This window comes from Thermobia domestica, chromosome 5 (genome assembly GCF_964235325.1).
Source record: "Thermobia domestica chromosome 5, izTheDome1.hap1.1, whole genome shotgun sequence".
Lineage (NCBI taxonomy): Eukaryota > Metazoa > Arthropoda > Insecta > Zygentoma > Lepismatidae > Thermobia > Thermobia domestica.
The window spans coordinates 302,917,415-302,930,462 of record NC_137458.1 but is presented as its reverse complement, the minus strand read 5'-3'; the positions used below and the strand labels follow the sequence as shown (position 1 = coordinate 302,930,462).

Sequence of the window (13,048 nt, the reverse complement as noted above, 5' to 3'; positions counted from 1 at the left end):
AAATTGTTAACTCTACGTCATTGTAAGTAATTTTTAATTTCTTATAATTTTGTTCACATTTATTCGAAATATGTCACATCGTTACTGTAGTACTTGACACTAAGGTGCATTCGATATGCCTTGTCCCGATCGTCTCACTTGCGTTATCATTATTTTAGAAACCTTCGCGAAAAATGTCTCCCTTTGTGACAAACAAATTTCATTGTAAAGTTCTTTTGATCCGGCATAGAGTTTCCGAAATATCCCCGTGGATGAATCAAAATGGTCTACCCTGTATATATATTATATTGTATTTATTACAGATATTGGAGCCCTGTCTATGTTAACTTAAAAGGATGCGAAAACAAAGTTGATATACAAAATATTTTATGGTTTACAATATATGTAAAAGCAGTATATCAAATATTGTGCTATTAGTATCAATATGAATTATTATTTGTTAATGGTTCAAAATATCATTAATCCAAAAAATTAAACCATTAGAAAACTTGCTGATGTGACTAAACAACTGAGTATTCTTACAATATTTCCCACTTATAAACAACATTATACACAACATTTGAGCAACCACAATATTTACAGTCTCTAATATTATTTTGTCATTTTGTTGAGGTAACTGCAAAAGTTCTGATTTCTCTCTACATTCGTTCACAAATCTTAAATAGCAATCTCTTAGTTCTTAACTTGACACTAACAGTTAAGTGTGAAGTAATTTACACTTTCCTTTTTCTTTATTTTGCAAAGCCAGTCGAAACTGATTTAATTCTTTATGCAAATTGTTATATTCTTCCTTTTCGTTGTCACCCCAGAAAGCATCCTTAAATAATTTTATCGAATGCTTCAAAGACAATTAACATTCCTTGAAACGCCCGGGAAAATAATGTTTTTCATTTAGTACACTCTTAACTGAATTCACTCCTTAGCTCTCTGTTTCAACCAGGGCATCATCGAAACCGCTACCAAGGAGGTACCTCCCAGCACACCGTAAAGCCACTTTTGTGCAATGAAATACTCCAAGCAATGGCAATATGTCATAAAATTCCTCTGGATTATTTAGAACTATGTCCACAACTGTACAGAACACTCCTTCGTCGCAGAAGACCGGAAGATTGGGTTGTCACAATTGTTGTTTCACAGATTCAAAGTTTTAAGGCAGTACAAACAGTAGCGTAATCAGTAACTGGGGAAGAAATAACTGACAGAAACCCAACTTATTTAATTGGTACAACCTCGGATAAATTAAAGAGTGTATACTGCTCCACTTTGGTGATGCATGTTGAATGTTGCCTAAAAACGCACCACATCGAGTAAGAGAAATAACAAACTCAATTTTTGGAGCACATGTGGATGCAAATGCCAACATCTTCAGGAACTTTAAAGTTGTTGGGAAGACCAGGTTTGGTTGTATTCTTTCTTTGGTTTAGTATTTTTTTTCGACACCGTAGCTCACACTGAAGTTTACAAGTTCTCTTCGTCAGTACAGTTTGTGAATTCTTTTTCTTTCTGTGCATCTCTTCTGATGTCTTATGTTGAAAAAAGAACCATGGCAGTATGATGGCTTCCAAACGTACCTGTGAGGAGCGATGACTTGTCTTAGAATTCGAAGTTGTCAAGAGCTCCTGTTGTAAAATCTCCTAAGTTAAAATGACTTGGTATTGGTGTGTCAGCAATTTCACAGGCTTTTACAGAGTACGCAGAGAGTAAATTCATGTCTCTTATTAAATCTTAGTAGCTAATGGAAACACCAACCAGATTTAAGGAAGTTATTAACATTTTACTTTTGCATCGATCATAAATTGTATGCGCCATCATCATATGAAGTAGTGTTTTCTTCATACCATGCCATATCTGATAAAATATATTTTTTGGAATAGAGATAATAGTGGCAAAGATTTGCGTTATTAGTGCATTAGTATCAGAAATGACATTATCTTCCAGTTCATTATCATTATCGATGTTTGCGACATCACTGTCTCCTGCTGCTTTCATGAGTAAGTGTGGTTTGCTAATATTGAATAGGGATGAAAGAATGGTAATACATCAGACATCGTCATCATCTTCCAGGATTATAGAAGGTCTGTGGAATCATAGAATTTGTTGCTTAAGTTAAAATATACTTCCTTAATAGCATCCTTAATAGTATCCTTGCAGTCTTTACGGCATTGTGAGATCTAATCATTTGGGCTAAAACTTCTGAACTCAGATCAGAAGAAAATACAAGCAAAGGTTCCTTTCGGTTTTTTGATGGACAAAACTTGATTTTGTCTTCATATTCCCCAACCAAAAATATCTTCACCTCATTGTTATAAATTGGAATAACAATAATCGAAGTTGTTCATCAGCTTCCTAATTTTAGAAAGCGTAAAGCCGTAACCCTTACTGAGCAAAAGGACAATAACTGTTTTGTTTGCTTGAATAAATTGAATTTCTGTAACAATTTTGTACTTTTCGGCTCTTTAACACTTGGCAGACAGTCATATTTTCTAAGATAAGCTTTTATGCAGTTTTCATGGGCGAGTACATCGGTTGCAAACAACTTGTACTATCTAAATCTTCGATATCATCTAATACTTCATCATGAAAGAAATTTGCAGCTGCCAGAAATTTGTGGGCTTTATTCTCTTCACACACACGAAACTTCTTTACTCCACGGACTTCAGTTATTGTAGCAGAAATATTTCCTCAGATAATCCATGGAAGGTTATCTTGGAATTCTTTTTGATTAGGACCTCGGCGGGAAGTGGTTAATGACTGATTTTAATACAATTTGTCCTCATATTGAACTTGGACTCCTCGAAAAGCTTTGGACCCCTCCGAAATAAATTTCTGCGTACGCCCCTGGCTATATTATGCAACAGAATTCAATATATCGCAATTTTAAGATAGTATTTGAATTCTCTGATCCCGAAAACCTATAATTTGACACCAAGATGACTTTCCTAGGTGACTTAGTTCCTTAGTTATGTATGTTGATTGCTTATTTGGCGGCCATATTGGAAAATGGCGTCTGTGGAGATAAACGACCATAATTGAGATGTCTACCCAAGAAAAAATAGAAAGCGATAGGTAAAAGAACACGATGTAATAATAAAACTCCGTGCACCCACAAATTTTTACGGGCATGTACTGTGGATCCCGGACTATTATGCCGGTTAAGCTAAAGGAGACGGTGATGGTAAGAAAGGGATGAAATGATGGAATGAAGAAAATAGGAGGAAACGGGAGAACCCCGAGGAAACCCACGCACACGGTGTTTACCCACCACAACGCTCACATAGCGCGAGCTGGTATCGAACCAAGTACCCTATACACAAGAGATGAACGCTCTATCACTGAGCCATCGCGACCCTGGACGGACTCACAGTAGATAAACCATGAGTGTGCCTTTGGTGTAGGGGTCCCAGATCCGATTCCCGGTGAGAAACCATTGACCATATTACAGTCGTTCGGATTGCACTTTAAGCTGTAGGTTCACGTCTGATAAAAGCATCGAATGTGGAAGAGACGCTAAAAATCTAACCACCCAAACAAAACCATTTAAAGATCGTTGTGCATGTCTTTAAAGATAAAAATGATTTTTAAAGATAAAAAACTTGTAGATGGTAACTCTTATGGGAGGAGGGGAGAAAGGAAAGGACAATGAAGATCTTCGATCAATTTCGTCATTTCCTCTCACGTAATAATAACAATAACAATATTAACAGTTTGTAATATATCATTTTCTTTTGCTAAATTGTTTCCCAAGCATGAAAATCTAAATGCACAATTTAGTCTGTTTCCTCTTTTTAAAAAAAGAAAAGAAAAAGAAAAAAAAGAGAGAGAGTTTCACCAATTCTCAAGTCCGTATCACGAAACGTATTTCTCCTTGCGTTTTGTTTGTGTGTTTGTACTACCTATTTAGTGGCCGAAAGTTTCTTATTAGCACCTTAGATGATAAGCATCATTACGTACAAGGTTACGAACTTTTAAGAACAATGCGGTGTTGCCTTGAAACAGCTTAATGTGTTAAATCTCGTAATGCACCGTGAACATTCTCGTGAATTAATAATGCTGCAATGGAAATGTAATTTTGTATTGTATGTACAGTATCAGATTCTTGTAGAGAGGAAGTACCTTTGGTTTCAGCTGGAAGAAACTGACCAACTTATTATCTTTTATCTCAACCATCAAGGTCTTCAAACCAAACGGAAGGCTCTACCGGTACTGAGTAGGAGGGTTGTTCACGTCGAAAGTGGAACCAAAAGAAAATAAATAAACTTTTTTTTTTCATTGTAATCTCTATTCAGATCGAAGCATTTTTACTGTCGATGTGTTGATGCAATAATACTAATATAATACAGAGTGGGCCGAAAGTCCTAGCACCATAGAAGATTACGGTACGGTATTTGTTTTATATGTAGTTATCACCATTGTCGAAATCCATGTATAGGTGTTGACCTATATTACGTTGTATCTAGGTCACCACATGTGGTGAAGAAGCACTACACTCCGAGAGAATTAGCTCACTTAGGTAGGGATGAGCACGAGACAAGATTTGTTGCTGTCTCGTCTCGAAAATGTGGTGTAAAAGTGATATCTCGACTCGAAAAATGTATATTTCTTTATTGGAAGAGCCGTGTCTCGACTCGAATTTTGTCAGGAAAATCCTGTCTCGACTCGTCTCGTGCGCATCCCTACACTTAGGTCACAGAAATAAGAAAATGAAATGAAATCTTTCAGTTTAACGTCCCACGATTATGCCCTTAATGCTAAGAGAGACAGATGTTTAAGGCAAGTGAATGATGATGGAATAATTGGTGGAATGCTCTATTACTGACCCAACGCCTAAATGCAGAGAAACAAGAAGGCTGACGACACAAAGTCAGGAGAGTATGTTGGATAGGAAAGTAATTGGTAACTGAAAACTTGCACAACATCCAACGTTTTATTGATTTTGTGGATGGAAGCATTGTCGATTTACAGGTAGACATCTTTGTCGAGCTACGGCATTTTACCTTCAAAATATCGATAAGCTTTTGCAGCAGTTCCCTATAATATGTCTGTTATGTATTAGGTAATCAGTGAGACTTGCGCGTTTTTTTTTTTTTTTTTTGTTTGTTTGTTTTTTAATTCCACAAAACTAAGGACATGAGTTTCTTGGCAGAAGACTGCGTACAAACCTTTTTGGGGGTGGAAAGTGGGAATCAGTGTTTCTTCCAAAGATGTTTTTTGGGGGCACTGCCCCTCCCCTGGAAGAAACCAAAATAATACGTCTACCTAGGTATAATATAATAATAAATAAACTAGTACCAGCAATGCCCCCCTCCGGAAAACTACATGTGCCCCCGGAACACTTTTTTTGAAAGAACGATTGGTGGGAATGCTTCCACTGTTTAGTCTCTAAGTCATGATGATACGTTCAACATTCCTCCATATAGGCAAGACGATTGCAAAAATTGTTCTCGTTGGACAAACTGTATGCACTAACACTGTATGCACGATCAACTTCTCTGTTTCTGAAAAGCTTGAGTACAATTCGACACTTTTACTCATTTGAAGCGTCATATCCTCTTATGACCTCTATGGATTCCAGGCGCAATGCAAATGGTTACAAGTTAATCTGCGATGTTGCCACATAGTGAAATTTTGATTCCCCATAGTGGCTTAAGGATTTTTCTTCAGGTCGGGCCGGGCTAGGGCCGATTAATTGCAATAATTATTGACTTTCGTTAAACGATAATTAGAATAAAGGCAAACGTTGAAGAAGTGTGTCCGTGAAAAATGTTACAAAATGAAACTTTTAAAATTTATCGGGCCCGGACCGGGCTTGGGCCAAGAATTTTAAAAAACATGTCGGGCCGGGCCGGGCCGGGCTCGGGCCGAAAATCTTCAAAACTTCGGCCCGTGCAGGTCTCTATCGGAGGGTATGCCATTATATAGTATTTTGACCTGAAGAATAGCGCTCTTTGTTCGTGGGCACCATTTATATACATACATACATATATACAGGGTGTTTTAAAACAACGTCGACAACTTTTGGGAGGTGGTTCCTGACACCAAGATAAGACAAAAAATTTAGACCAACCTGGGTACACAAATGTTTCCTTTCGGAGTTATAGGCTGGCGAAAACATGAAAAATTAACTTTAAAGGTCCATAGCTCCAAAATTATGGGATGTACCGTAGTCGGGTCAAGACTTCACTTAGGAACTAGTATATGCGCTATCCAAAAATCCATGTTTCAGAATCCTAAGGTATTCACGCAAGATTTTTTTGTAGATGGAGCTTGGCTACAGGGATATAACTTGAAGTACTCATCAACTATCTCTATAAAAAATTGTTGCGGAAGTACCTTAGGATTCTGAAACATGGATATTTGGATAGCGCACATAATAGTTCCTAAGTAAAGTCTTGACCCGACTACAGTAGGTCCCATAGTTTTGGAGCTATGGACCTTTAAAGTTCATTTTTTCATGTTTTCGACAGCCTTTAACTCTGAAAGGAAGCAATTTGTGCATCCAAGTTGATCTATATTTTTTGTCTTATCTTGGTGTAAGGAATCACCTCTCAAACTTTGTCGGTGTTGTTTTGAAACACCCTGTATATGAACTGCGAAACCGAACAAATTAATGCTTAACATGAAATTATTTCGATGGTATTTTATTAGGCATTAATATATTTGGCTTGGCACTTCAAAAAAAAAAAAAAAAAAAAAAAAGTGATGATAAATTATTTTCTGCTTTTAACACTTTATTATTTTCTTCTTTTTGGTGTTCTTTAAGGCTGTTAATATGTTTTAAAGATTTTATTTCCTGCTTTTTAATGCGTTTCTCAAATCGGATATGTTTCTTTTAAGTTGGTTTATTTTTACTACTTGCGATGTGAAACATATCACAACGGGCGACCAATCAGAGAGAAAGGGAATGGTATTCTGTCAAAGGTCGAGCAAAGCCGCCATTTAAGCTGTCATGACATCGTTAATGACCTAAACATTCATCATCAAACGATGTTTGAAACCTTTTTGAGAAAGTTGGCTACAAGGATGTTCTTAACACCTTGTTTGTATGCAACCCGCCATACTCTGGTGATTATCTGGTTGCCGCATATTGTGGGATGTTTTCATAACGAGGTGTAGGAATTATTGTTTGATTTATAACTAATTATTAATTTTTTTCAAATATTTTATCCGTAAAAACCTTCCTTGGGAATAGCTTATTCGAATAGTGAAGACCGCATCGCAATATAACTAGCGGTTTTCCATATAATCGCGAATATATAAATTAGAGATGGCCAAAATTTTTCGAAATAAGCGGAATGTTTCTGAAATCCGGAATTTTCCGAATTCCGGAATTTTTCCGATTTTACTTCCCGTATTCGGGAAAGTAAAAATTCCGGAATTGGCCATCCGTAATATAAATCGAATTGAGAATTTTTTCTTTCTTTTGAAGTCTGTTGAAAAATAAGTAAATTTCCTGCCGCTACAGACTTCAAGGGCCGATATATTAGTATACTATGTTCAAGCAAGTGATTCGTAGTCGTTACAGGAGTCTCAAGTCTAAACGCCATTGTTTTGTATTCCTAGGCCAGAGTTCGCTTCTTTCTAATTCTTCTGCTTTTCTCTCAGAATCGTTTGTCAACACTAAAAAGTTTGTGCTCCACCCGTCCTTGATCTGGAAGCATAACGTCCAAGACTCGTGCGGTAACTGTTTGGTATTTTTTTGTTTGTATATTTGTTTGTTTGTTTTGGGAATGACTTCCCAGACAGTTAATTTAAATACATATAGGATATCACGATATGTTGTAATAAGTTCCAAAGTAATATAGAGAAGTCTGCCCTTCAAAGAATCTTTCATCACCAGAGTGTTATCGCGAGATCGGGCTCATTACTGTGAGATTGATCTCTGATAAAATTGTTCCAGATAACTATGTTAAGGGAATGAGAGCAGGCGTCAGCAGTTTCTTTTTATAAAACCTCTTAACCTAGTTGGAAGTGAGCTCAGGTGCTGACTTGATGAGACGATTATCGTCCTTAATTTAATTGCTAACAATGGAAGATAGTTCCCATTGATTACTTGCAGCATCCATCTTTTCTCTTACTTCCTCTTCATCTTCTTTGCCTTGAACTCGCGAATGATTTAAAAACTTTCTTTACGAGGGATTATGAAATGTACTCGTTCGTATTCCTGTTCACTATAAAAGGATATAATATTTGAAGAAAAATGCAGGGATAGATTCAATTTGCTGTCAAGTGAAGCAAGCAATTTTTTTCTTTAAACATGATAAAGTTCATTTCCAAGTGTTCTTTGAAAATGAAATGAAATCTTTATAAGTTTTACGTTCCACGTTATACCGGTTAGCCTAAAGGAGGCGGTGATGATGAGAAATGAATGAATTGGTGGAATGAAGAAAGTGAGAGGAAACGGGAGAACTCCGAGAAAACCCCACGCCCACGGTGTTCGTCCGCCACAAATTCACTTGGCGCGAGCTGGGATCGAACCAAGGATCACATGCACCAGAGGTGAACGCTCTATCAAGTGTTCTTTGAGTGTTACTGTTTTATCCTGTAGTAATTCTGAAATTTTAATATAGTCTAACGAAAAAAAATATGTCCAAAGGTGATACGTATATCAGTCGATGGATTTCGTGGAACTGAACAAAATATGGGAGATCATAGGTGCCGCTTTTGAGTTTCTCAATGGGTGCTCAGGCGTTGGCACTGACGTCAAATATTCTTTTATTATATTTTTTTTAGTCGATCCAATAGAACAGTGGTTCCCAAATTCTTCCTGCGAGGCGAGAAAGACTATCAAGAGCTGCTGAAACAAAATGAATCGTAAAATTATTTTTAAGTTGCAAAGACTAAAAGAAATAGCACGATTTCTTAAACTTTATATTAAACAAAATTCTTAAACAATATGATTTTGTTTGTGAATTTCAAACATGTTTGGTGATATTGGCCAAAATAAGAAGATAGAAAATTATTGAAATGATTACAGTCAAACCTTTAAAACATTTCAGGGTACTCTGAGTGAAAATAGAAAATGATTCTATTATCTTGTAATTTACATAAAGCATTTTACATTCTTCAAAACTTAACAACGTCAAACACCAAGTTTTTTAAAGAAATAATTATACAAAAATTACCCTCCACGAATTATTATCGTTGTAATGTTATATAACGATTTTCAAAAAACCTGTTTTCACCGAAACCGGTTATCGGTTTTCTGCAAAACCGGTTCGGTTTTCACCGCATCCGCTTTCGATTTTCTGCAAAACCGGTTCCGTTTTTATTCCAAAATTGGTTCTATTTCTGACCAGAATAGTGTTTCGTTGTTTTCCGGAAACGATTCCGTTTCCACAATAAAAGTTTAATGTGTTTTCCAAAAGTTTTCACCGAAACCAGTTCCGGTGAAAAACCGAACTGGTTTCGCTGAAAAACGAACCGATTTTCGATTTTTTAGAAACCGGTTTCCGGTTTTTATAAAAAAAACAATTTTGCCCATCCCTAGCCTAAATCCTCATGCGAAGTTTTCGAGATAATCCAGAAAGATTTTTAAGTCTAAAAATTGATTCTGTACGATTATTCCCGATTATTACCTATTAAGATGGCACTGATATGGAAGTATACTCTCATCACGGTTTTCGTTATGACTGTAGGAATACGGCGGTACCCAGTTAATGAGATAGCCCATTATTATTATTATTATTATTATTATTATTATTATTATTATTATTATTATTATTATTATTTATTTATTTATTTATTTATTTATTTATTTTGTTTCAAATGTAATATTAGTCAAGGATCAAACATAATATCAATCGATAAATCTCGTCAAACTGAATAAAATAATTCAAAATAAATTCTCATGTGTAGTTTTCGAGAAAATTAAATTTTTGTGGTGCTAAAAGATATGTCATTCGTTTCCACTATTAGGCTATGGAAACATTTCTGTAGTTTCCCCCTTCCCTCGATGTCACAGACACGTGCTGATTTTGATTAATGATTAAACAATTTTTGCTTAGAGGGAATAACTAGTAGTGTTCAGATAAAAAGCAAAACAAACTCAGAAAATCCACTAAATTTTCCATAGTATTTCTTACCTCTAGCAGGTAGCTAATCTTTAAAAATATCTATGTGAAACGTTGACTCATAGTTTAATGCAAAATTGAAACTTCATACACTTCCATCCTAGCCGCACACTTCGTAGACTAACGGTTGCTGTAGTTGAAATTACGAATTGCAAAAATAAATTTGTTTAATACATTGACACAACGTGGCTTAAAGTATTTGTTGAACAACTAACAGCCACTTGATGCTAATGCTTATAGCTGCTAATACGTAGCTGATGATGCTTGATGTTAATGCTTATAGCTGCTAATTGCTGATGATGCTTGATGTTAATGCTGATAGTTGCTAATGGTTGATTGATGCTTGATGCTACTACTAATAGTTGCTAATAGCTGTTGATGTTTGATGCTAATGCTAATAGTTTCTAATAGCTGTTGATACTAATGCTGATAGTTGCTAATAGCTGATGATACTTGATGCTAATGCTAATAGTTGGTAATGGTTGATTGATGCTAATACTGTTAGTTGGTAATGGTTGATTGATGCTTGATGCTAAAGCTGATAGTTGCTAATAGCTGATGATGCTTGATGCTAATACTGATAGTTGCTAATATCTGATGATGCTTGATGTTAATGCTGATAGTTGCTAATGGCTGGTTGATGATTTGTGCTAATGCTGATAGTTCTTAATAGCTGATGTGGCTTGATGCTAATGTTGATAGTTAGTAATAGGTGATTATACTTGATGCTAATGCGGATAGTTGGTAATGGTTGATTGATGCTTGATGCTAATACTGATAGTAATAGCTGTTGATGCTTGATGCTAATGCTGATAGTTCCTAATAGGTGATTATGCTTGATGCTAATGCTGATGTGGCTTGATGCTAATGCTGATAGTTGGTAATAGGTGATTATGTTTGACGTTAATGCTGATAGTTCCTAATAGCTGTTGATGCTTGATGCTAATACTGATAGTTGCTAATAGCTGATAATACTTGATGCTAATGCTGATAGCTGATAGCTGATGATACTTGATGTTAATGCTGATAGTTGCTAATGGCTGGTTGATGATTTGTGCTAATGCTGATAGTTCTTAATAGCTGATGTGGCTTGATGCTAATGTTGATAGTTCGTAATAGGTGATTATACTTGATGCTAATGCGGATAGTTGGTAATGGTTGATTGATGCTTGATGCTAATGCTGATAGTTCCTAATAGCTGCTGATGCTAGATGCTAATGCTGATAGTTCCTAATAGATGATTATGCTTGATGTTAATGCTGATAGATGCTAATAGCTGACGTGGCTTGATGCTAATGCTGATAGCTAACGATGCTTGATGTTAATGCTGATAGTTGCTAATGGCTGGTTGATGCTAGTGCTGATAGTTCTTAATAGCTGATGTGGTTTGATGCTAATACTGATAGTTGGTAATAGGTGATTATGCTTGATGCTAGTACCTGAGAGTTTTAGTCTGCTGAAATAGATTGTTTATTCATTTATACACTGTAGGTTAAAGCCTATGTACTATAAAAATGTTAAATAACAGTTTGTATCTGTTGTTGTTTGCCTTCTCCTAATGAGATATATATACCCCTAACGGTGACACACATGCTTCTACTTGTGATATGCATACCTCTCACAGAAATGCACATACATTTGTAATAATAATAATAATAATAATAATAATAATGAGCCGAAAGCAGCTAAAATACCAATTCTAGAGCATCACTGCTGAATGTTATAAGGAATTAATAATGCCCACTACTCGGGTTCGAATATCCATTTGTTCTATTTCCAGTGTGACATTTCTTAATCAGGGTGGTATGTCTTGATTATTTCAAATTAGTGGTGAGCACAAAAACAGCTTTTCCGGTTTTTAGAAAAACAGATACCGGTTTTGAAAACCGGTTCGGTTTCGTATCCAAAACTGTTTTATTTTAATTATCTAAATACAGTTTCGTTTTTCAATCGAAACACGGTTTCGGTTTTTAATCAAACCCCGAGTTGGTTTTAAAACCAGTTCAATTTTCAATCAAAATCTGGTTTCGGTCTTTTTTTTTTTTTAACGGATTCGGTTAAAACCCGAAATGACTAGAGAGAACGGAAAGCTCAGTTTTTATGTTTTTTTTTTCTACAAACTAGTTATCTGAGTAGTATGTTATCTGAATATATACATACATGCACACAAAGGATACACGTATTCAAGACCTAAAATTGAGCAGAGCTAACAAACATTACTTATTCATTGCCGTTCAAAATTTGCTAGGTGAAACCGTCTCTATCTCCTTTGATCATAATTGAATTGAAATGTATTCATTGTGGGAGTGCTGCAGATTATCGACTACTATTTATTAAATGCATGACCAATCATACCTATCCAGCTTCAAAATCATCCACGTCATTACCATACATACCGTGCAAAGATTTTTGTATATGTCTCAGATTGTCTTGAACTGATTTGATGTAGAAAGAATGGTTTTAACGATTTTTATGGCCCATTATGGGGTGCGAGAAAACCATTTAGTTTGGTTTGGTTTTAAGAAAACATTTAGAGGAAAATTCATCTCTGTATGGAGAGAGAGGCTAACAATTTTCATTAATTTTCGGTGTCTTTGGATGCGAGAAAGCTATTTAAATACTAGAGCGTTTTTTTTTCTCATTCTCCGTTTAGCCACCAGAGGATAACCACGTGAAATGGCGAAACGCAAATTAGTTAAATCTGTTCATTGGACATTCCACGTCTCTATACCAACAAATATATTCTGGTGTTCAATAATTGTGGGGCAGTAAGCGTGAAACCGTATCGAGTGTTCAGTCATTGTGGAGTAGTGAGCATGAAACCATGCGGAGTGTTCGATCATTGTGGAGTAGTGTTCGTAAAACCGTATCGAGTGTTCAATCATTACAGAGTAATGAGCTTGAAATCATACCGAGTGTTCAATTATTGTGGAGTAATGATAGTGAAACCGTCTCGACTGCAATCGAAGCGCCCGCGA

At 35.9% G+C, this 13,048-nt stretch overlaps 1 protein-coding gene across 2 annotated transcripts in view; it reads left to right on the top strand.

The window, feature by feature from the left end:
• LOC145686752 (uncharacterized) overlaps positions 1–13,048 on the top strand; it is a 207,264-nt gene that overhangs the window by 101,203 nt on the left and 93,013 nt on the right. The window lies entirely within an intron of this gene.